Source organism: Dendrobates tinctorius, unplaced genomic scaffold (assembly GCF_039654945.1).
Source record: "Dendrobates tinctorius isolate UK_male_01 unplaced genomic scaffold, ASM3965494v1 ptg000265l, whole genome shotgun sequence".
Taxonomy (NCBI): domain Eukaryota; kingdom Metazoa; phylum Chordata; class Amphibia; order Anura; family Dendrobatidae; genus Dendrobates; species Dendrobates tinctorius.
The window spans coordinates 16,060,733-16,083,967 of NW_027361932.1; the positions used below are offsets into that span (position 1 = coordinate 16,060,733).

The window sequence follows — 23,235 nt, forward strand, 5'->3', positions numbered from 1 at the left end:
ATATTTTCTTGGTGGATTATTGATTCCATATCTTTAGTAGATAATTCCATGTTGGGAGTGTCCATTGTGCTCACTTTTATAATCCCCATATTGAAGACGTAGGGCTGTTTTTGGCATATTGTGAATGTAACCTGCTTTCTGTCCTGATGATATTGTTTCTGTTGTTATTCTGTGTTTTCCCAGCTACCATCTCTGAACAGATGGACTACAGGACAGTGTGGAGGCCATATACTATAGGAGGCTTATTTAGTTCATAATATGGACAGATATTTTTTATTCAGGAGCATTTTAATAACACTGTTATTTTTAAAGGACTCCGTGTCGGGATGTGCTACAGGAGATTGGAGAAGAGGGAAGTCTAAAGAAAGGAGATGTGGATGAGAAAAGTCATCATGGCATCTGGACAAGATGGCGACTAAGAGAAAGAAAAGACTCAGTCAGAGAAGAGGTCACTTATAAGGTACCAGGATGGAAATTTTCACTTGTTGATACTGACAGCGTCCCATCAGTACTGTGGTTCCTGTATAGTCCGCAGTCTGATAAAGACTGATAACAACTCCCAGCATCTCCTTACCATTGTTATGGACATACTGGGAGTTGTAGGTTCATGAGATACAAATGTATATGTGCCTGACTTAGAGGGATTCAGCTCGTCTGTTAATAATCACATGATGTCATAGACCTAATGGAAAAGGGAAGAATTAGCTGGGTAGAAAGGCAAAATGGGCGCCTTCGGCTTCATCTGCCTTGGGCACCAAAATACTTTACTCTGGCCCTGGTAACAGATAAAGCAAAATCCCACATGACCTATCAGTGTTCTACGATTTGGGTTGAGGACACTTATTGTATGTGGGCTGGTGAATTTTGTGGGCCAGCGCTGCTTTTTTGTCCCAATTCGGCCCTGAATCCCCTCATGTATCTGAATGCAAGGAAGAGTGTGAACTTGTGCTAATTGTGTAGTAACACTTTGTCATCTCTGCTCCGTCCTGTCTTCCAGCGCAGGGTTAAATTGCTCCGACTCCATATCTGGCTTCATGGCTTGATCATAGATGCTGGATCCTGATCCCCAACAAAATCCCACCAACCCAAGATTGTGAAAGAAACACACAAAACACTTTTATTGGATGTTAAATTGACCGAATTGTATTCCAAATCTCATAATTATTATTTAATTCAGTGTCTGAAATTTAGAATCAGCCAATTACTACGAAAAAGACACTGAAAATGGCAGAACCCCCGACTCACGAAGAATCATCCTTCAGCACTCAGGAGAGGAAAAACCCCTGTGGTGGAAACCTCTAGGGAACCATGGCTGTAGGACTGCCCTTCCCTTGGGCTTAGAAGGTTAATGCCAGCATGTAACAGCAAATTGTACCAGAATTTGTACATTGTATCATATTTGTTATGGAGAAGCCTAATGCGACCTCTCTAGGCCGTACACATAAGGTGAAGGCGGCGATTACCGGACGTGAGGGAGATCTGGCTGCAACATCTGTCACCCCATTGATCTGTCTGGCTAGGCGGTATGGCTGATCTGTCTGGCTAGGCTGTATGTCTGATCTGGCTGGCTAGGCGCTATGGCTGATCTGGCTGGCTAGGTGGTATGGCTGATCTGGCGGGCTAGGCAGTGTCCCCTTCCTCCCATTGTGGAGTGATGAAGCTCCAGGTATCCAGACACATCAAGTACGGCTCGTCTTACGGCGGAATGACTTGTGGCTCTGGAATCTTCTCCTGTATCATAGATGCATGAGTTTATGACATCAGCGCAGTTGCCATAGTTACCACAGGTGTTTTATACTGTAGTTTCATCGGCTAGAAAGTCCCTCTTAGTGTTCCAAAGAATTAATCCTGGAATGACTGACATTATGCCTTTCTCCAGAAGCCTGTAAAATAAACTTGTCACTAGACAGGACCATTTTCATTATTATATTTTAAAGTTGCCCCAACGAAAGTATAATAAGTGAGCGCTAGTGTTGAGCGATACCACCCGATATTGAAAAATATCGGATCGGATTGGATCGGCCGATCTAAAAAAAATATCGGGTATCGCCGATTCCGATTCTGGAAGTCTCATTCAAGTCAATGGAACAGAAATATCGGAATTGAAAAAAACCCTTTCTTTCCTTGTAGGTTAATTCTACATGAAGAAAAACAACTAATAATAAAGTAGAATGTATTGGGGGAGGTGGAGGAGACATTAAAGCCATAGAGGTTTAGCCCAATCAAATGGAATAGCAGGAATATTTTTTTTTATTTTAAAGACGTTTGGAGTTACAAAGATATTGACTATGTTAACCTCTTTTCTATTTTGTCAGATACAGTATGTATGTTTCACTACTTCCATGCTCTTCACCTTCTTTTTTACTTCTCCCACACTTTCTCAAACTTCATGATCCTCAGAAGCAGCAGCATCTTTTTCATCAACTTCTTCTTCACCTTATTCATCTTCTTCTTCACCTTCTTCCTATTATTCTTTTTTTTACATTCTTCTTATTCTTCTTATTCAACTATTATTCTTCTTCATATTCTACTTCTTCCTATTCTTCTTCTTCATCATATTCTTATTTGTGACAGCCATTCCTGTAGTTGTTATCTATAAAAGTTTGAAGATTACACCTTCCGGTCTGCCTGTCACAAAAGATTTACAACAGGATTTGTCCGCGTTCAGTTTGGCCTGCAGCAGCAGGCATTTACAAGGCGCACCACGAGGAGGAACAGACTCACCCCCATACACTGCTTAGTCTTCTTCTGCTTATAATTTAGATAATATCATTTGCTCTTATTTTTAGTCTTATGCTTAATGTTCTTCTGCTTTTGTTTTATCTGCTTCTTGGTCTTCTGTCTCTTGTTGTTCTGCATCTTGGTGGTTGTCTTCATGTTCTTTGTCCTCTTGGTCATCTTCTTGAGGGTCATCTTTTTGTTTTCTTCGGTGTGGTCTTCAGGGTCGTCGTCTTCACCGTCATCGTCGGGGAGATCCAGAGTGAGAATCAAAAAACAATTCCAGAAACTTGAACTTGGAAAAGTAGCAGAAGGTACAAGAAGGCTGAGGAACTGCCGAGAACCAGCTGACGGTGCTGGAACCCGGAGGGGCAGCAGAAGGAACAAGAGCCAATGGCACAACCGTGGACCAGCTGACGGTGCTGGAACACGGTTACTAAGCAGGACCTGTGCTACAAAGCACTACCAAGGACCAGCAGACGTTGCTGGAACTCGGATACCGAGAAGGAGGCACCTAGGCCCAAGGCTCTGCCGAGAACCAGCTGACGGTGCTGGAACCCGGATGGGTAGCGGAAGCTGCAAGAGCAAATGAAACTAGCGTGGACCAGCTGACGGTGCTGGAACCCGGAGGGGCAGCAGAAGGAACAAGAGCCAATGGCACAACCGTGGACCAGCTGACGGTGCTGGAAAACGGTTACGAAGCAGGAGGTACCTGTGCTACAAAGCACTACCAAGGAACAGCAGACGTTGCTGGAACTCGGATACCGAGAAGGAGGCACCTAGGCCAAAGGCTCTGCCGAGAACCAGCTGACGGTGCTAGAACCCGGATGGGTAGCACAAGGTACCCATGAAAAAGACAAACTTGCAAGGCCGTGAGCCAGCCGCAGTTACCGAAACCCACAGTCCTACAGTGGGTGCTTGTCCTATTGGCACTACGGAACCAGCCTTTATTACCAGAACACGCAGCCCACATAGGAAGCACCTAAACTGCAGGCACCATAGGCTCGGCTAACCCGACGGCAACACGACAGGACAACGTAGTGGTGGCAAAGTGACGTTGACACTACCCGGAAACAGCAGGCGTGCTGCAACCAGGCTGGGCAGGAGGGAGTGCCCGTGCCAAAGACACTTCCGAGAACCAGCTGACGGTGCTGGAACCCGGATGGGTAGCAGAAGCTACAAGAGTCAATGGAACTACCGAGAACCAGCTGACGGTGCTGGAACTCTGATACCGAGAAGGAGACACCTAGGCCAAAGGCTCTGCCGAGAACCAGCTGACGGTGCTGGAACCCAGATGGGTAGCACAAGGTACCCATGAAAAAGACAAACTTGCAAGGCCGTGAGACGGCCGCAGTTACCGAAACCCACAGTCCTACAGGGGGTGCTTGTCCTATTGGCACTACGGAACCAGCCTTTATTACCAGAACACGCAGCCCACATAGGAAGCACCTAAACTGCAGGCACCATAGGCTCGGCTAACCCGACGGCAACACGACAGGACAACGTATTGGTGGCAAAGTGACGTTGACACTACCCGGAAACAGCAGGCGTGCTGGAACCAGGCTGGGCAGGAGGGAGTACCCGTGCCAAAGACACTTCTGAGCAGCAACTGGCGATGTTGGAACCCAGGATCAATCACGGAGCAGGCTGAGGCCTACTTGGAGCACGTTTTATATCGGTTGTACACTACTACTGATTGTAACCGTGCTCCACTTAGGCCTCTGGCTCTACTGTCTCTAGTATTTCCCCTTGCCTCCAACCCCGCCAGTTGCTGCTCTGAAGTGGCGTCTGCACAATCCACACTTGTTCCTGGGTTACAGGGGCTCTGTCACGTCAGTGGATCCCCTGATGTGTGTCCGGCAAGGTCTCCTGCTCTGTCCACATTCCCACTACTAGTAATGGGAATGTGGACAGAGCAGGAGACCTTGCCGGACACACATCAGGGGATCCACTGACGTGACAGAGCCCCTTTAACCCAGGAACAAGTGTGGATTGTGCAGACGCCACTTCAGAGCAGCAACTGGCGGGGTTGGAGGCCAGGGGAAATACTAGAGACAGTGGAGCCAGAGGCCTAAGTGGAGCATGGCTAAAAATCAGTAGTAGTGTGACTGTGTAGGCAGCAGGAGACTTTGACATCCACACAGCATGGGGAGCAGCTGGCGTTACTGAACCCCACTGACACAGGAGCGAGTGTTTATATCTGTGCGGACGGCACTTCCAAGCAACAACTGGCTGTGTTGAAGCCCAGGATCAATCACGGACCAGGCTGAGGCCTACTTGGAGCAAGTAGAAAATAAGATGTGTGATTTGGGAGGCAACAGGAGACTTTGCCATCCACACAGCAGGTGAGCTGCTAGCGTTACTGAACCCCACTGACACAGGAGCGAGTGTTTCTATCTGTGCGGATGGCACTTCCAAGCAACAACTGGCTGTGTAGAAGCCCAGGATCAATCACGGAGCAGGCTGAGGCCTACTTGGAGCAAGTAGAAAATAAGATGTAGTGTGATTTGGGAGGCAGCAGGAGACTTTGCCATTGACACAGCAGGGGAGCAGCTGGCGTTACTGAACCCCACTGACACAAGAGCGAGTGTTTCTATCTGTGCGGATGGCACTTCCAAGCAACAGCTGGCTGTGTTGAAGCCCAGGATCAATCACGGAGCAGGCTGAGGCCTACTTGGAGCAAGTAGAAAATAAGATGTAGTGTGATTTGGGAGGCAGCAGGAGACTTTGCCATCCACACAGCAGGGGAGCAGCTGGTGTTACTGAACCCCACTGACACAGGAGCGAGTGTTTCTGTCTTTGCAGATGGCAATTCCAAGCAACAACTGGCTGTGTTGAAGCCCAGGATCAATCATGGAGCAGGCTGAGGCCTACTTGAGGCAAGTTTTATATCGGTTGTACACCACTACTGTTTGTAACCGTGCTCCACTTAGGCCTCTGGCTCTACTGTCTCCAGTATTTCCCCTGGCCTCCAACCCCGCCAGTTGCTGCTCTGAAGTGGCGTCTGCACAATCCACACTTGTTCCTGGGTTACAGGGGCTCTGTCACATCAGTGGATCCCCTGATATGTGTCCGGCAAGGTCTCCTGCTCTGTCCACATTCCCACTACTAGTAATGGGAATGTGGACAGAGCAGGAGACCTTGCCGGACACACATCAGGGGATCCACTGACGTGACAGAGCCCCTGTAACCCAGGAACAAGTGTGGATTGTGCAGACACCACTTCAGAGCAGCAACTGGTGAGGTTGGAGGCCAGGGGAAATACTAGAGACAGTGGAGCCAGAGGCATAAGTGGAGCATGGTTAAAAATCAGTAGTAGTGTGACTGTGTAGGCAGCAGGAGAATTTGCCATCCACACAGCAGGGGAACAGCTGACGTCACTGAACCCCACTAACACAGGAGCTAGTGTGTTTTTCTCTGTGAAGACGGCACTTCTGAACACCAACTGGCGTTGATGGAGCCCAGGATGAAGCATGGAGCAGGCTGAGGCCTGATGTTTTTGGCATGTGGAGGCAGCAGGAGACATTGCCATCTACACAGCAGGGGAACAGCTGACGTTACTGAACCCCACTAACACAGGAGCTAGTGTGTTTTTCTCTGTGAGGACGGCACTTCTGAACACCAACAGGCGTTGTTGGAGCACAGGATCAATCATGCAGCAGGTGGAGGCGAACTTGTAGCAGGTTTTATATAGGTTGTAGACTAATACTGATTGTAACCATGCTCCACTATGGCCTCTGGCTCCACTGTCTCTAGTATTTCCCCAGGCCTCCAACCCTGCCAGTTTCAGCTGTGAAATGGCATCTGCACAATCCACACTTGTTCCTGTGTAACTGGGGCTCAGTCACGTCAGTTGATCCCCTGATGTGTGTCCGGCAAGGTCTCCTGCTCTGTCCTCATTCACACTACTAGTAATGGGAATGTGGACAGAGCAGGAGACATTGCCGGACACACATCAGGGGATCAACTGATGTGACTGAGCCCCAGTAACACAGGAACAAGTGTGGATTGTGCAGACACCACTTCTGAGCAGCAACTGTGGCGGGGTTGGAGGCCAGGGGAAAAACTAGAGACAGTGGAGCCACAGGTCTAAGTGGAGCATGGTTAAAAATCAGTAGTAGTTTGAATGTGGATGGAGCAGGAGACTTTGCCGTCCACACAGCAGGGGAGCAGCTGGCGTTACTGAACCCCACTAACACAGGAGCTAGTGTTTTTTTCTGTGCAGACGACACTTCTGAGCGACAACTGGCTGTGTTGAAGCCCAGGGATTATAGTTCAGGTGGTAGAAACATGAACACAACAGGAGACCTGGATACTGTTGCCAACCAATTATTTATTCGGGAAGAGGACTGGCAAATTCTGGCGAGATCCAGGCCTTGTTCATTTTCAGAAAAGTAAGCCGCTTATCGGAAGATAGTCGCGTGCGACGGTCTGTTAGTACACCACCTGCGGCACTAAAGACGCGTTCCGATAATACACTGGCAGCAGGGCAAGCCAGCACCTCCAATGCATACTGGCTAAGCTCTGGCCATGTATCCAGCTTAGAGACCCAAAACTTGAAGGGGGAAGAGCCATCTGGGAGTACACTTACAAGGCAAGACATGTAGTCTGTCACCATCTGACGAAAACGTTGCCTCATGCTGACTGGAGCCGTCTGTGATGGTGTAGACAATTGTGGCGGACACACAAAACTTTGCCACATTTGGGCCATAGTGGTCTTGCCATGTGCTGAGGTGCTGCCTCTGCTCCCTCTTTGTGCCGAGTTTCCTCCACTGCCTCGACGCACAGGGCTGCTTTGTAAAGCACTAACACCACTGCTGTCGGGTGGAATGGAAAACATGATGGACTGCACCAGTGTGTCTTGGTACTCCTGCAGTTTACGCTCCCGGTTCAACGGTGGTATGAGGCTTTGTAAGTTGTCCCGGTAGCGAGGATCTAGGAGGGTGTACACCCAATAATCAGTCGTGTTGAGAATGTGGGCGATGCGGCGGTCGTTTCTCAGGCACTGCAGCATGAAGTCAACTATGTGCTGCAGACTCCCAACTGCCAAAGAAACGCTGTCCCCTGCTTGATGCGTCATCTCTGCCTGCTCTGCATCACCCCACCCTCGCTGTACATACTGACTAGAGGATTGTGTACCTCCCTCTGGAGAGATGTCTTCCTCCTCCATCGACTCCTCCTCATCCTCCTCCCAAACTGTCCCCTGCCTAGGCCTTTGTGAGGAACCACGTAGCGCAGACTGTCCAGAAGCAGATGGCATTTGGGACTCCTCATCCTCCATCTCTTCCAAAACCTCCTCTCTTAGTGCTTGCAGTGTTTTTTGAAGCAGGCAGATAAGGGGGACAGTCATGCTGACTAGTGCATCATCTGCACTCGCCATCCGCGTGGAGTCATCGAAGGCACGCAAAACGAGGCAGATGTCCTTCATAGAGGCCCACTCAGTGGTGCTGAAGTGTGACCGGCGCACAGTGCGACTTGTTTGCGCCTGATGCAGCTGGTACTCCATGACTGCTGCCTGCTGCTTACACAACCGCTCCAACATATGTAACGTTGAATTCCACCTGGTGGGTAGGTCACATATGATGCAATGTTCTGGAAGGCGTAATGGGCGCTGCAGAGCAGCAATGCGCGATCTTGCCGTGCTGGAACACCGCAAGTGAGCGCACTCTATGCGGACCTTGTGCAGCAGTGAATCAAGATCCGGATAGTCCCTCAGAAAGCTCTGCACGACCAAGTTCAGCACATGTGCCAGACATGGGATGTGAGTGAGGTTGCCTAGGCCAAGAGCTGCCACCAGATTTCGGCCATTGTCACACACTATCAAGCCCAGCTGGAGATTCGCTGGCAGAAGCCACACGTCGCTCTTCTGCTTGATGGCATTCCAGAGCTCCTGCGCTGTGTGGCTTCGATTCCCCAAAGAAATTAATTTGAGTATTGCCTGTTGACGTTTGGCCACGGCTGTGCTCATATCGGTCATAACAGGCTCCTGCTGCTCTGTTTCTGAGGAACTTGAGTAGGAGGAGGAGTCAATGTGTACAGACTGGATTCCTGCAATCAGTGGAGTTGGCAGAACACATACAGCGCCACTCTCCAGATCTGTACCCGGCTCCACAACATTGACCCAATGGGCAGTGAGGGAAAGGTATCGTCCCTGTCCATGGTTAGTGGTCCATGCATCGGTGGTCAGGTGGACCTTGCTACTGACGGCATTTAGTAGCGCATGTTGTATTTTTCCCTCCACATGTTTTTGCAGGGCAGGGACGAAATAAAAGCGGCTCAGCACGGTGTATTGTTGGACTGCCAATGCCATCAAGTCCCGGAAGGTGTCAGTCTCCACCAGCCTGAATGACAGCATTTCAAGTGCCAGTAGCTTGGCAATGCCAGCATTCAGAGCCTGTGCTCGGGGATGGTTTGTCGAGTATGGCCGCCTTTTATCCCATGCCTGTGCTACCGATGGCTGTAGAGTGGCCTGGGAGTGTGAGGAGGACTGGGAACGTGGTGCTGTGGGTGGAAGTTCACTGGGTCTCCGGACAACAGTGCCAGAGGTTCTTCCTTGGCGATCCTGTGAGGAAGCCGAACCAGCTGTGTGTGAGCTGGAGGAAGAGGCCCCAACATGAGCTGAAGAGGTAGTAGGTGGTGCTGTACGTTGGCCTACATCTTCAGTGTGTCTGTGTAACTCCACCTCGTGCTTGGTCCGCACATGTTTCCACATATTTGTGGTATTGAGGTTGCTGACCTTTTTCCCTCTTTTGACTTTCTGATGACACAGCTTGCATTTGACAAAGCAAATGTTATCTGCAACTGTGTCAAAATAGGACCACGCACTGCAAGTCTTGGGAGCACCCGTTTTGCCTTTTGAAAGAGGAATGCTCCTACCGGGTGCTGAAGTGGAGGCTACAGGCAGCCAAGTCTGCCCCCTCCCTCTCCCTCCTGTTTTGGCCGTTCGGGGAATCTCTTCCTCAGAGCTGCTCCCACCACCTTCCTGTTCCTCACGCCATGATGGGTCAAGGACCTCATCATCAACACTCCCCTCTTTAAACACCTGCATCTCCTGGGTTGTCTCGCCAGCACCGTATGCACCAGAAAGTGGTAACTGAGTCTCGTCATCATCTGATGCGTACTGAGGTCTGCTGACCATAGGCACTGGCCCACCCGCCTCTTCAGATTCCGAGGGACAAAGAAGTTGCGCATCACTGCATACTCCCTCTTCTTCACATTCTTGAATGCTGCTTGGCTGGCCCCCTCTTTCCAAGCCAACAGATTCAGAGAACAGAAGTAGAGACTGTGATGGCTCCTGTCCAGGGCTCTCTGACTGCCTAGGCACTTTGGCAGGTGGTGAAGAGACAGATGGTTGCTCTTCGGTGCTCTGGCCCTGAGAGGATGTGGAAGTCATTGAAGTCGATGCGTTAGCTGCCATCCATCCGACAACGGCTTCAATTTGTTCCTCCCGCAGCAGTGGGGTACAGCGAGGTCCTACAAAGCTGCGCATTAAGGACTGTTGCCTGCTAAAACTGGGGGATGCTGTCTCACTGGTGCCCGCAGCAGGCACAGAATCCCCACGTCCTCTCCCTGCAGAATCCCCATGTCCTCTCCCTGCAGAATCCCCACGTCCTCTCCCTGCTGAAACTCCACGCCCACGTGCCTTACTCCCTGCCTTCTTCATCTTGCTAGACTGATAAAGATAGGCAGAAAAGTACAAATGGGGGGCTTAGTGTGCTTATTCCTGAACAGCTGGTAACAGGTATAAGAAACACTAATTTTATGAAGTGTGTGTGTGGACTACACTTTAATAGGAGCTAATGTGGCCTACACAACTGTCAAATGGAGTGTTTGGTGAACTTTATTTTGTTTTGTTTTTTGAAAAAAAACTAAAAGGATGTGACCAAAGATTTGAAAGTGATAGTATCACAAACTTTTTGGAGCTATTACAATGCAGACAGGTAACCTACAATGCAAAAGATGAGGCTCCAAAAAAATTGGGTAATACTAATCTGGCTGCAGCTGAAGGGCACAACCCAGAAAAAAGTCTCCTCTATCTACTCCTATATAGTGTTTGCAACCAACCAATGTAGATGGATACGGATGGATGCACACTAATAGGAGAAAAAAAAGGAGCTGCAATAAAAGAAAAATGTGTGAGGCAGTGACGCGCGCTGAGCGGCCTACAACCAGATGTAGCTGCAGGACACACTACTCAGCGTGAGCTGTACTCACACACAATCAGAGACCTCTCAGACAGCCGTGAACAGTGCAGAGAAGTGGGCACTAGCACCAAAAGGTTGCAGAAAGGCTCCGCTGTGTACTCCTATAGTGTTTACAACCACCGTATATGGATATGGATGGATGCACACTAATAGGAGAATAAAAAATTAGCTGCTATAAAAGAAAAATATGTGTGAGGCAGTGACGCACGCTGAGTGGCCTACAACCAGACGTAGTTGCAGGACACACTACTCAGCATGAGCTGCACTCACACACAGTCAGAGACCTCTCAGACAGCCGTGAACAGTGCAGAGAAGTGGGCACTAGCACTGAAAGGCTGCAGAAAGGCTCCGCTGTCTACTACTAGTGTTTGCAACCAACGTATATGGATACGGATGGAAGCACACTAGATAGAATTTATTAAAAATAAGAAGCTAGAAAAGAAAAATATGTATGAGGCAGCAGTGACCCACGCTGGGCGGCCTACAACCAGACGTGGCTGAAGGACCCACTACACAGCGTGAGCTGCACTCACACAGCCCTTGCAGACAGCTGTGAACACTGCTGCTAGGCAAAAGAAAGCTACAGTGGTGGTTTATGTAGCCTGGGTAAAGCACAATAGTTTTTTGAGAATCGCTATTTCTAACTGTCCCTCACAGTCTTCAACAGCAGCCTGTCCCTAACTGAATTCACAGCAGAGTGAACAGAAATGGCGGCGGCTTTTATAGTGCATCATGACATCATTTCAGCAGCCAATCACAGCCATGCCAAGAGTTAACATGCCTAACAGGATGTGCCCACACTTCTGAGGATTCCCATTGGCTGAATCAAATCGAGCAGGCTCATAGCATTATGGGAACTTCCGATTCCGGTATCCGATATGAAAAAAGTATCGGAACTAAGTATCGGAATTCCGATAGAGCTAATATCGGCCGATACCCGATACTTGCGGTATCGGAATGCTCAACACTAGTGAGCGCATCTTCAGAGTTGATGTGTGGCAATATGGTGGCAAACAATGTATTCAAGTTGCTATATGTGACCTCATACTGTATATAGGAAGCGATGTTCAGGCTCATTCTGTATATGGGAAGCGATGTTCAGGCTTATTCTGTATATAGGAGTCTGTATGTGGCCTCATACTGTATGTAGTAGGTTATGTGGGTGCTCGTACTGTATATAGGAAGCGATGTGCAAAATCATACTATAGATAGGAGGGAATTCAAAAGAAGGAAATATCCAGCTACAGGTTCAGGGAAAACATTTTAAAAACAAAAAATGAAGGAGAGAGATAAAGTGGCGCCTGTGTAAAAGGATTTGTAACTGCTGTGAGTCTAGATACCAAACAACAGTAAATCAAAAGGATTACAAATATTTGTGATAGACTTGCTCTGAAAAAAGCTGGGAGGAAACTAGTCACTTATTAATGAGACAAATAGAAGAATATTTAATAGGTAAAACCTGATAAGAATAAACAATAAATTGCAGAAGGCCCAATTGTGGTGATAATAGCTGAGAAATAAATAGTGATTAGAATATCTCATTAAATATATTGCAACTCGCCCAATACAAAGCTGTGAAAAATGGTAGTTAGTGGAAATGGCAAGTATTGCACTAAAACAGTTGATGAACCAAGGAGAGATGGCATGTAGCCGAATAGAATTCTCCTAGAGGCTGAAAATAAGAGAGGCAGGAAGTAAAGGGTTAATAAGTACATAGAACATATAATTGGGTGAAAATATTAAATGGTCATAAGCAATATAGTAACATAGTAACATAGTTATTAAGGTTGAAGGGAGACTTTAAGTCCATCTAGTTCAACCCATATCCTATCCTAACTTGCCCTAACATGTTGATCCGGAGGAAGGCAAAAAAAACCTATGTGGCAATCAGTAAGCTTCACATTGAGGAAAAAAATTCCTTCCCGACTCCACATACGACAATCAGACTAGCTCCCTGGATCAACGCAATATTAAGGAAACTAGTGTATATACCCTGTAATATTATACTTTTCAAGAAAGGCATCCAGTCCCTTCTTAAATTTTAGTAGGGAATCACTCATTACAACATCATATGGCAGAGAGTTCCATAGTCTCACTGCTCTAACAGTAAAGATTCCGCGTCTGTCAGTATGCTTAAACCTTCTTTCCTCCAGACGTAGAGGATGCCCCCTTGTCCCCGTCACAGGTCTAAGAGTAAAAAGATCATTAGAAAGGCCTTTGTACTGTCCCTGCATATATTTATACATTGTAATAAGATCACCCCTAAGCCTTCGATTCTCCAAACTAAATAACCCTAAGTGTAATAACCTGTCTTGGTATTGAAGACCCCCTAGTTCCCTAATAACCCTGGTCGCTCTTCTCTGCACCCGCTCCAGTTCAGCTATGCCTTTCTTATACACCGGAGACCAGAACTGTACACAGTATTCTAAGGGTGGTCGCACTAGTGACTTATATAGAGGTAAAATTATGTTCTCCTCATGAGCATCTATGCCTCTTTTAATGCATCCCATTATTTTATTTGCCTTTGCAGCAGCTGCCTGACACTGGCCACTAAATGTGAGTTTGTCGTCCACCCATACACCCAGGTCTTTTTCAGTGACTGTTTTGCCCAGTGTTTTACAATTAAGCACATAATTATACATCTTGTTCGTTCTACCCAAGTGCATGACCTTACATTTATCCCCATTAAAGCTCATTTGCCATTTATCAGCCCAAGCTTCTAGTTTACATAAATCCTCCTGTAATATAAAATGGTCCTCCTCTGTATTGATTACCCTGCAGAGTTTAGTGTCATCTGCAATTATTGAAATTCTACTCTCTATGCCCCCTACAAAGTCATTAATAAATATGTTAAAAAGAAGCGGGCCCAAAACTGACCCATGTGGTACCCCACTGCTAACTGTGACCCAGTCCGAGTGTGCTCCATTAATAACTACCCTTTGTTTCCTATCCCTGAGCCAGCTCTTAACCCACCTACACATATTTTCCCCTATCCCCATTGCTCTCATTTTATGTATCAACCTTTTGTGTGGCACCGTATCAAAAGCTTTGGAAAAGTCCATGTACACCACGTCCACTGCATTCCCTTGGTCCAGTCCGGAACTTACCTCTTCATAAAAGCTTATCAGATTAGTCTGACAGGAACCGTCCCTTGTAAACCCATGTTGATATTGGGTCATAAGGTTATTCTTCTCCAGATACTCCAGTATAGTATCTCTTAGAAAACCCTCCTGGATTTTACCCACAGTTGAGGTTAAATTTGCTGGCCTATAATTTCCAAGTTCAGTTTTTGTCCCCTTTTTGAATATTGGCACCACATTTGCTATACGCCAGTCCTGTGGTACAGACCCTGTTATTATGGAATCTTTAAAGATTAAAAATAATGGTCTATCTATGACTGTGCTTAATTCCTGCAGTACTCGGGGGGTGTATCCCATCCGGGCCCGGGGATTTGTCAATTTTAGTGATTTTTAGACGCTGCCGTACTTCCTGCTGGGTTAAGCAGGTGACATTTATTTAACGGAGAATTTTTATCCCTGATCATGTTATCTGTCATGGGATTTTCTTGTGTAAATACTGATGAAAAAAAGTCATTTAGCATATTGGCTTTTTCCTCATCCTCATCCACCATTTCACCCAGACTATTTTTTAAGGGGCCAACACTATCATTTTTTAGTTTCTTACTATTTATGTAGTTAAAGAATATTTTGGGATTATTTTTACTTTCTCTGGCAATGCGTCTCTCTGTCTCAATCTTTGCTATCTTGATTTGCTTTTTACAGAATTTATTTAATCTTCTGTATTTAATTAATGCCTCATCACTACCTACTTTCTTTAATTCTCTAAATGCTTTATTTTTATCTCTTATTGCACCCCTTACAGCTCTATTTAGCCATAGTGGTTTCCTCCTATTTCTAGCATGTTTATTCCCATATGGTACAGTGGGGCAAAAAAGTATTTAGTCAGTCAGCAATAGTGCAAGTTCCACCACTTAAAAAGATGAGAGGCGTCTGTAATTTACATCATAGGTAGACCTCAACTATGGGAGACAAACTGAGAAAAAAAAATCCAGAAAATCACATTGTCTGTTTTTTTTTCATTTTATTTGCATATTATGGTGGAAAATAAGTATTTGGTCAGAAACAAGCAATCAAGATTTCTGGCTCTCACAGACCTGTAACTTCTTCTTTAAGAGTCTCCTCTTTCCTCCACTCATTACCTGTAGTAATGGCACCTGTTTAAACTTGTTATCAGTATAAAAAGACACCTGTGCACACCCTCAAACAGTCTGACTCCAAACTCCACTATGGTGAAGACCAAAGAGCTGTCAAAGGACACTAGAAACAAAATTGTAGCCCTGCACCAGGCTGGGAAGACTGAATCTGCAATAGCCAACCAGCTTGGAGTGAAGAAATCAACTGTGGGAGCAATAATTAGAAAATGGAAGACATACAAGACCACTGATAATCTCCCTCGATCTGGTGCTCCACGCAAAATCCCACCCCGTGGGTCAGAATGATCACAAGAACGGTGAGCAAAAATCCCAGAACCACGCGGGGGGACCTAGTGAATGAACTGCAGAGAGCTGGGACCAATGTAACAAGGCCTACCATAAGTAACACACTACGCCACAATGGACTCAGATCCTGCAGTGCCAGACGTGTCCCACTGCTTAAGCCTGTACATGTCCAGGCCCGTCTGAAGTGTGCTAGAGAGCATTTGGATGATCCAGAGGAGTTTTGGGAGAATGTCCTATGGTCTGATGAAACCAAACTGGAACTGTTTGGTAGAAACACAACTTGTCGTGTTTGGAGGAAAAAGAATACTGAGTTGCATCCATCAAACACCATACCTACTGTAAAGCATGGTGGTGGAAACATCATGCTTTGGGGCTGTTTCTCTGCAAAGGGGCCAGGACGACTGATCCGGGTACATGAAAGAATGAATGGGGCCATGTATCGTGAGATTTTGAGTGCAAACCTCCTTCCATCAGCAAGGGCATTGAAGATGAAACGTGGCTGGGTCTTTCAACATGACAATGATCCAAAGCACACCGCCAGGGCAACGAAGGAGTGGCTTCGTAAGAAGCATTTCAAGGTCCTGGAGTGGCCTAGCCAGTCTCCAGATCTCAACCCTATAGAAAACCTTTGGAGGGAGTTGAAAGTCCGTGTTGCCAAGCGAAAAGCCAAAAACATCACTGCTCTAGAGGAGATCTGCATGGAGGAATGGGCCAACATACCAACAACAGTGTGTGGCAACCTTGTGAAGACTTACAGAAAACGTTTGACCTCTGTCATTGCCAACAAAGGATATATCACAAAGTATTGAGATGAAATTTTGTTTCTGACCAAATACTTATTTTCCACCATAATATGCAAATAAAATGAAAAAAAACCAGACAATGTGATTTTCTGGATTTTTTTTTCTCAGTTTGTCTCCCATAGTTGAGGTCTACCTATGATGTAAATTACAGACGCCTCTCATCTTTTTAAGTGGTGGAACTTGCACTATTGCTGACTGACTAAATACTTTTTTGCCCCACTGTATATATTGTGCACAGGTCCTATTCATGATGCTAATAAACATCTCCCATTTTCTTTGTGTCTTTTTATGTCTCAGGATATCGTCCCAGTTAATTGCACCAAGATCATCTCTCATCCGTTGGAAATTTGCCTTCCTGAAGTTTAGTGTCCTCGTAACCCCTCTACTACACATCTTATTAAAGGATACATGAAAACTTATTAATTTGTGATCCCTATTACCCAAGTGACCCCCAACCCTTACATTTGATATGCGGTCTGGCCTGTTGGTTATTACTAGTTCTAGCAGTGCCCCCCCTCTTGTTGGGTCCTGAACCAGTTGTGAAAGGTAATTGTCTCTCATAGTAGTCAAAAACCTATTACCTTTGCTGGAACTGCAGGTTTCGGTTCCCCAATGTATTTCAGGGTAGTTGAAGTCCTGGTCCTGAAGAAGGAAACCGAGTTTTCAGAAACGTGTTGGTTTTTGGCCCACTTTGACACCCGTACCTCCATCTAGCAACAGATCCACCGCATCACACAAGTCCTGCTCCTACTGCACATCCGCCATGGCGCAGCTATCGACCATAGTGACCGGATCCCCGCCGACCGCTGGAGGGCAGGAGTGCTGGTCTCACTCTACACCTCGGCATATCGCTGCACCTCCCAGGTCCAACCTTTACTCAGGGCCGGCGTTAGGGGCAGGCAGCTGCCTAGGGTCCCCCGCTTTTCCAGGGGCCCCAAGCCAGTGGCGGCACACCACGCAGCCACTATGGGGCCCGTGAGTCAGGGGGGCCCACCTGCCTTCAGCACCGACTCCCCCCGCCGCATTGAATCATTATGACACCGGTACAGTTCAAAGCAATGATGGGGGATAGGAGAGGGAGAGTCATCTGACGCTCTATCATTCCCCTATGACATTGCGGGTGCGCGATGATGTCACTTCATCGCGCACCCACTGTGTAGCATCGGCACAGGTGGCAGCGGCCGCCATGTTGGCGGTAGCGGGAACCGGGAACAGGTGGCTCAGGACAGGGTATTCTCACCTCTCCACTCCCCCTTTAGGAGATGATGGGATGCGCGTGGCCTGAGCCGCCCGGGGGAGGATGCCGCAGCTTCTCAGCCATGTGGAGGAAACGGAGGTGTACGGGACCAGTGACAGTGAGGTGGGTCTGCTGCCTGTGTGTCGCCATCCTCGGCCTCCAGCCTCCCCGGCCCCCTGTGACACCAGCCTCGTAAATTCCTCCATGCTCTGCCCTTGCTCCCTGCTCTCCCGTGCCCCATGTCTTCACAGGTCCCCAGGTCATTGTGCTCCTCCCGGGCCCCATACGGGCCTTGTCTCTCCTCCCCTGGTCCCCCAATGCTCCACATCTCCCATGCCCTGAGTCCTCCTGCTCCCCCATGCATTCACTGCCCCTTGTCCCTGTGTGACTCGTCTGCCCTGTTCTCAAGTCTCCCTGCATCCCCTTGTTCCCCCGTCTCTCTTGTCCCCTTGCGACCCTTTCTCACTGTGTGTCCCCATCTACCCTGTCTTTGTAATCCCTGTGCTCCTTTCTTCCTTGCTCCTATGTCACCCCCTCCCCCCATCTTCCCCTTTACCCTTGCAGCTCTGTATCCCCATGCATTCCTATCTACTCTGCCATCGGATTCCCCGTGTGTCCCCTTGTGCCTGTCTCCCTTGTCCTCTTGTCTCAGTCTCCCTTGCCCACTAGTCCCCATGTGTCCCCTTATGCCTGTCTCACTTGTCCCCTTATGTCAGTCTCCCTTGCCCACTAGTCCCCGTGTGTCCCCTTGTGTCAGTCTCCCTTGCCCACTAGTCCCCGTGTGTCCCCTTGTGCCCTTCTCCCCTGCTTCTTTGCCTCGTGTGTTCCCTTGTGCCTGTCTCCATTGCTCCCTAACCCCCCTGTGTCACCCTTGTGCCTGTCTCCCCTAACCCCCTTGTGTCCTTCTCCTCTGCCCCCTAGTCACCGTTTGACCGTGTCCTTCTCACTGCCCCTGTGTGGCCCTCCACCTTACAAGGGTCTCATATTCGCACCATCTCCTGTGCTAATATAATGCCACTTGGTTGTGAATTATTTTTTCTTTATTATCATTTGTTGAGGTTGTCTCACTAAAGGTATTCTTTGGGGAGGTGGACCGTATTATATTCTTTGGGGGGGCTACATTATATTCTATAGGGAGCTGGGCTGTATTATATTCTATTTGGGGCTACATTATATTTTATGGGGGCTGTATTATATTTATTATTTTCTGTGGCAGGTGATTTCATCATACTCTATGAGGGGGCTACATTGTATTCTATGGAACACAAAAAGAAAACACAGAATGACAAATGTGCAGAAATACCCTGCAGTAACTGATATGACAGTAATCAGCAAGTGCTGGTATAAAGATGGCAACAAATACAGGGTATTTAGTCGATACGTTTTTTTGCAAAAAAATGTATACCAAACTACTCCACCTCGTCAAGGTAACCCTTAATGGAGCTGGTGATTGCATCATACTCTATGAGGAGGCTACATTGTATTCTATGGGGGCTGCATTATATTCTATGGGGGTTACATTATATTTTATGGCAGGGTGGCATTATACTCTGTGGGATGGATGCATTATACTATATCAAGGACTATGGGGACTACATTATACTATATGAAGAATTATGGGGTGCATTATACTATAGGAAGTGAATTGTACTACATGAATGATTATGGCAGTGCACTATACTATATGGAACAGTATGAGGAGTGTATTATACTATATGGAGGACTGATGAATGTATTATACTATATGGAGCACTATGTGGAGTGTATTATATTATATGAAGGACTGAGGAGTGTATTATACTGTATGGAGCACTATGACAAGTGTCTTATACTTTATGGCACACTATGAGGAGTGTATTATACTATATGTAGCACTATGAGGAGTGTATTATACTATATGGAGGACTGAGCAGTGTATTTTAATATATAGAGGACTATGAGGAGTGTATTATACTATATTGAGGACAGTAGTATACTATATGGAGCTCTGTGAGGAGTGTATTATACTATATGGAGGACTATGGGAAGTGTATTATAATATATGGAGGACTGAGGAGTGTACGTATTTTTTGCTTTATAAGACGCTCCGGATTATAAGACGCACCCCAAATTTTGAGGAGAAAAGTAGGAAAAATGTTTTTTTAATAAAACGGTGGTGCTTCTTATAATCCAGGCGTCTTATTGCTTACCGGTCTGTCCCCGGGTTGCTGTCGCCCACTCTGTCCCCGGGGTGCTGCCGCCCACTCTGTACCTGGTGCTGCCGCCACCGCGCTGGGTCCTCCGGGTGCTGCCGCCGCGCTGGGTCCTCCGGGTGCTGCTGCCGCGCTGGGTCCTCCGGGTGCTGCCGCCGCCGCGTTGGGTCCTCCGGGTGCTGCTGCCGCCGCGCTGGGTCCCTCAGGTGCTGCCGCCGCGTTGGGTCGTTCAGATGCTGCCGCCACCGCGCTAGGTTTACAATATGGAGGACTGTGGTGCACATTATAATATACTAGCTGAAGAGCCCGGCGCTGCCCGGGCATAGTAACTAACTGTGGTTAGTTATAGCAAATTATAATTATCCTCCATCCCGTAGTCCCGTGCCCATATACCCATCATACATATCCACGATCCCATAGGTCCGTGCCCATATACCCATCATACATATCCTCCATCTCATAGTCGAGTGCCCATATACCCATCACGCATCCTCCATACCATAGTCCCATGCCCATATACCCATCATACATATTCGCCATCCCATAGTCAAGTGCTCATATACCCATCACACATCCTTCATCTCATAGTCCCATGCCTATATACCCATCATACATATCCGCCATCCCATAGTCCCGTGCCCATATACCCGTCATACATATCCTCCATCCCATAGTCCAGTGCCCATATACCCATCACACATCCTCCATCCCATAGTCCAGTGCCCACATACCCATCATACATATCCTCCATCCCATAGTCAACCATTATGACATCATAATGAGAGGCGGGGTTTGCAACCTTTGGTGACATCAGCATCGCCATGGCAACCATTATGACATCATAATGAGGGGCGGGGCTTGATACACACGCATTTTTTCCACATTATGTAGATAGGGGCAAAATTGTTTGGTGAATTGGAACGCGCGGGGTTAAAATTTTGCCTCACAACATAGCCTAGGACGCTCTCGGGGTCCAGACGTGTGACTGTGCCAAATTTTTTGGCTGTAGCTGCAACGGTGCAGATGCCAATCCCGGACATACACACATACATACACGCACTTGAGCTTTATATATTAGATGGAGTACTATGGTGTGTATTATATTAACCCCTTAACCCCCAAGGGTGTTTTGCACGTTCATGACCGGGCCAATTTTTACAATTCTGACCACTGTCCCTTTATGAAGTAATAACTCTAAACTGCTTCCATGGATCCCACTGATTCTGACAAGGTTTTCTCTTGACATCTTGTACTTCATGATATAGTGGTAAAATTTCATTCAAATAACTTGGGTTTATTTGTGAAAAAAATGGAAATTTAGCGAAAATTTTGAAAATTTCGCAATTTTCCAACTTTGAATTTTTATGTCCTTTTTTTTTGCCCATTTCCCACATGTTTACTTTACATCAGCACAATTTTGGAACCAAATTTTTTTTTTTTGTTAGGCAGTTATAAGGGTTAAAAGTTGACCAGCGATTTCTCATTTTAGCAACACCATTTTATTTTTACGGACCACATCACATTTGAAGTCACTTTGAGGGGTCTATATGATAGAAAATACCCAAAAGTGACACCATTCTAAAAACTGCACCCCTCAAGGTGCTCAAAACCATATTCAAGAAGTTTATAAACCCTTCAGATGCTTCACAGGAATTTTTTGAATGTTTAAACATTTAACTTTTTTTCACAAAAAAATTACTTCAGGTCCAATTTTTTTTATTTTACCAAGGGTAACAGGAGAAATTGGACAGCAAAAGTTATTGTGCAATTTGTCCTGAGTACGCTGATACCTGATATGTGAGGGGGGGGGACCACTGTTTCGGCACATGGTAGAGCTCAGAAGGGAAGGAGCGCCATTTGACATTTTCAATGCAAAATTGGCTGGAATTGAGTACTGACGCCATGTCACGTTTGGCGAGTCCCTGATGTACCTAAACAGTGGAAACCCCATACAAGTAACCCCATTTTGGAAACTAGACCCCCCCAAGGAACTTATCTAGATATGTGGTGAGAACTTTGAACCCACAAGGGCTTCACAGAAGTTTATAACGTACAGCCGTACAATTAAAAAATCATATTTTTTTCACAAAAACGATCTTTTCACCCCCAATTTTTGTTTTCCCAAGGGTAACAGGACCCTAAAAGTTATTGTACAATTTTTGCTGAGTACGCTGATACCCCATATGTGGGGGTAAACCACTATTTGAGCGCATGGCAGAGCTCGGAAGGGAAGCAGCGCTATTTGACTTTTTTGGCTGGAATTGGGATTGGACGCCATGCCGCATTTGGAAAGCCCCTGATGTACCTAAACAGTGGAAACCCCCCACAAATGACACCATTTTGGAAACTAGTAGACCCCCCAAGGGACTTATCTAGATGTGTGGTGAGCACTTTGAACCCCCAAGGGCTTCACAGAAGTTTATAACACCAGAGCGTGAAAATAAAAAAATCATATTTTTTCCACAAACATGATCTTTTAGTCCCCAATTTTTTTATTTTCCCAATGGTAACAGGAGAAATTGGACCCCAAAAGTTGTTGTCCAATTTGTCCTGAGTACGCTGATACCCCATATGTGGGAGAAAACTACTGTATGGGCACATGTCAGGGCTCGGAAGGGAAGTAGTGACGTTTTGGAATGTAGACTTTGATGGAATGGTCTGCGGGTGTCATGGTGTCATGTTGCCTTTGGAGAACCCTTGATGTACCTAAATAGTGGAAACCCCCCACAAGTGACCTCATTTTGGAAAATAGACCCCCTAAGGAACTTATCTATTTTCCTAAGGGTAACAGGAGAAATTGGACCCCAAAAGTTGTTTTGCAATTTGTCCTGAGTAGGCTGATACCCCTTATATGGGGGTAAAACACTGTTTAGGCACATGGCAGAGATTGGAATGGAAGGAGCACCTTTTGACTTTTTCAACGCAGAATTGGCTGGAATTGAGATCAGACGTCATGTTGCATTTGGAGAGCACCTGATGTGCCCAAACAGTGGAAATCCCCAATTCTAACTCCAGCCCTAACCCCAACACTCACCTAACCCTAATCTCAGCCCTAATCCTAGCCTTAACCCTAGCCCTAACCTGTTTCTCCACTCCATTCAATGTCAGCAAGCAGTTAATCCTGAATGCTATATATGTGTTTTCAACTATGCAAGCTTATGTCTGGTAACCAGCTCTTTCAATCTCTGCTCTGAATCAACTCCTGTTTCTCCACTCCATTCAATGTCAGCAAGCAGTTAATCCCGAATGCTATATATGTGTTTTCAACTATGCAAGCTTATATCTGGTAACCAGCTCTTTCAATCTCTGCTCTGAATCAACTCCTGTTTCTCCACTTCATTCAATGTCAGCAAGCAGTTAATCCTGAATGCTATATATGTGTTTTCAACTATGCAAGCTTATATCTGGTATATAGTTATTTCAACTTACTCTGCTTGTCCCCTTATGTTGTGAGGTCAAGAAACTTTTCAAAGAGCTTTATGATCCATGTAGCGCTGGACATCTGTTTATCTGACCACAACATTTTATTGGGTCCTGCTGTCTCAATTTAGTTTGATTAACG

The 23,235-nt window shown here is 46.6% G+C and overlaps 1 protein-coding gene and 1 long non-coding RNA gene across 7 annotated transcripts in view; one reads left to right on the forward strand and one right to left on the reverse strand.

Annotated features, from left to right (window-relative positions):
• The window catches only part of LOC141069520 (immunoglobulin lambda-1 light chain-like), a 1,030,357-nt gene that overhangs the window by 867,524 nt on the left and 139,598 nt on the right, over positions 1-23,235 (reverse strand). The window lies entirely within an intron of this gene.
• Positions 1-23,235, forward strand: part of LOC141069522 (uncharacterized) — a 209,683-nt gene that overhangs the window by 31,249 nt on the left and 155,199 nt on the right. For all 3 annotated transcript variants that reach the window (XR_012226584.1, XR_012226582.1, XR_012226583.1), the window contains exon 2: positions 313-460. This is a non-coding gene — a long non-coding RNA (uncharacterized lncRNA). The remainder of the gene's footprint in view (positions 1-312; positions 461-23,235) is intronic.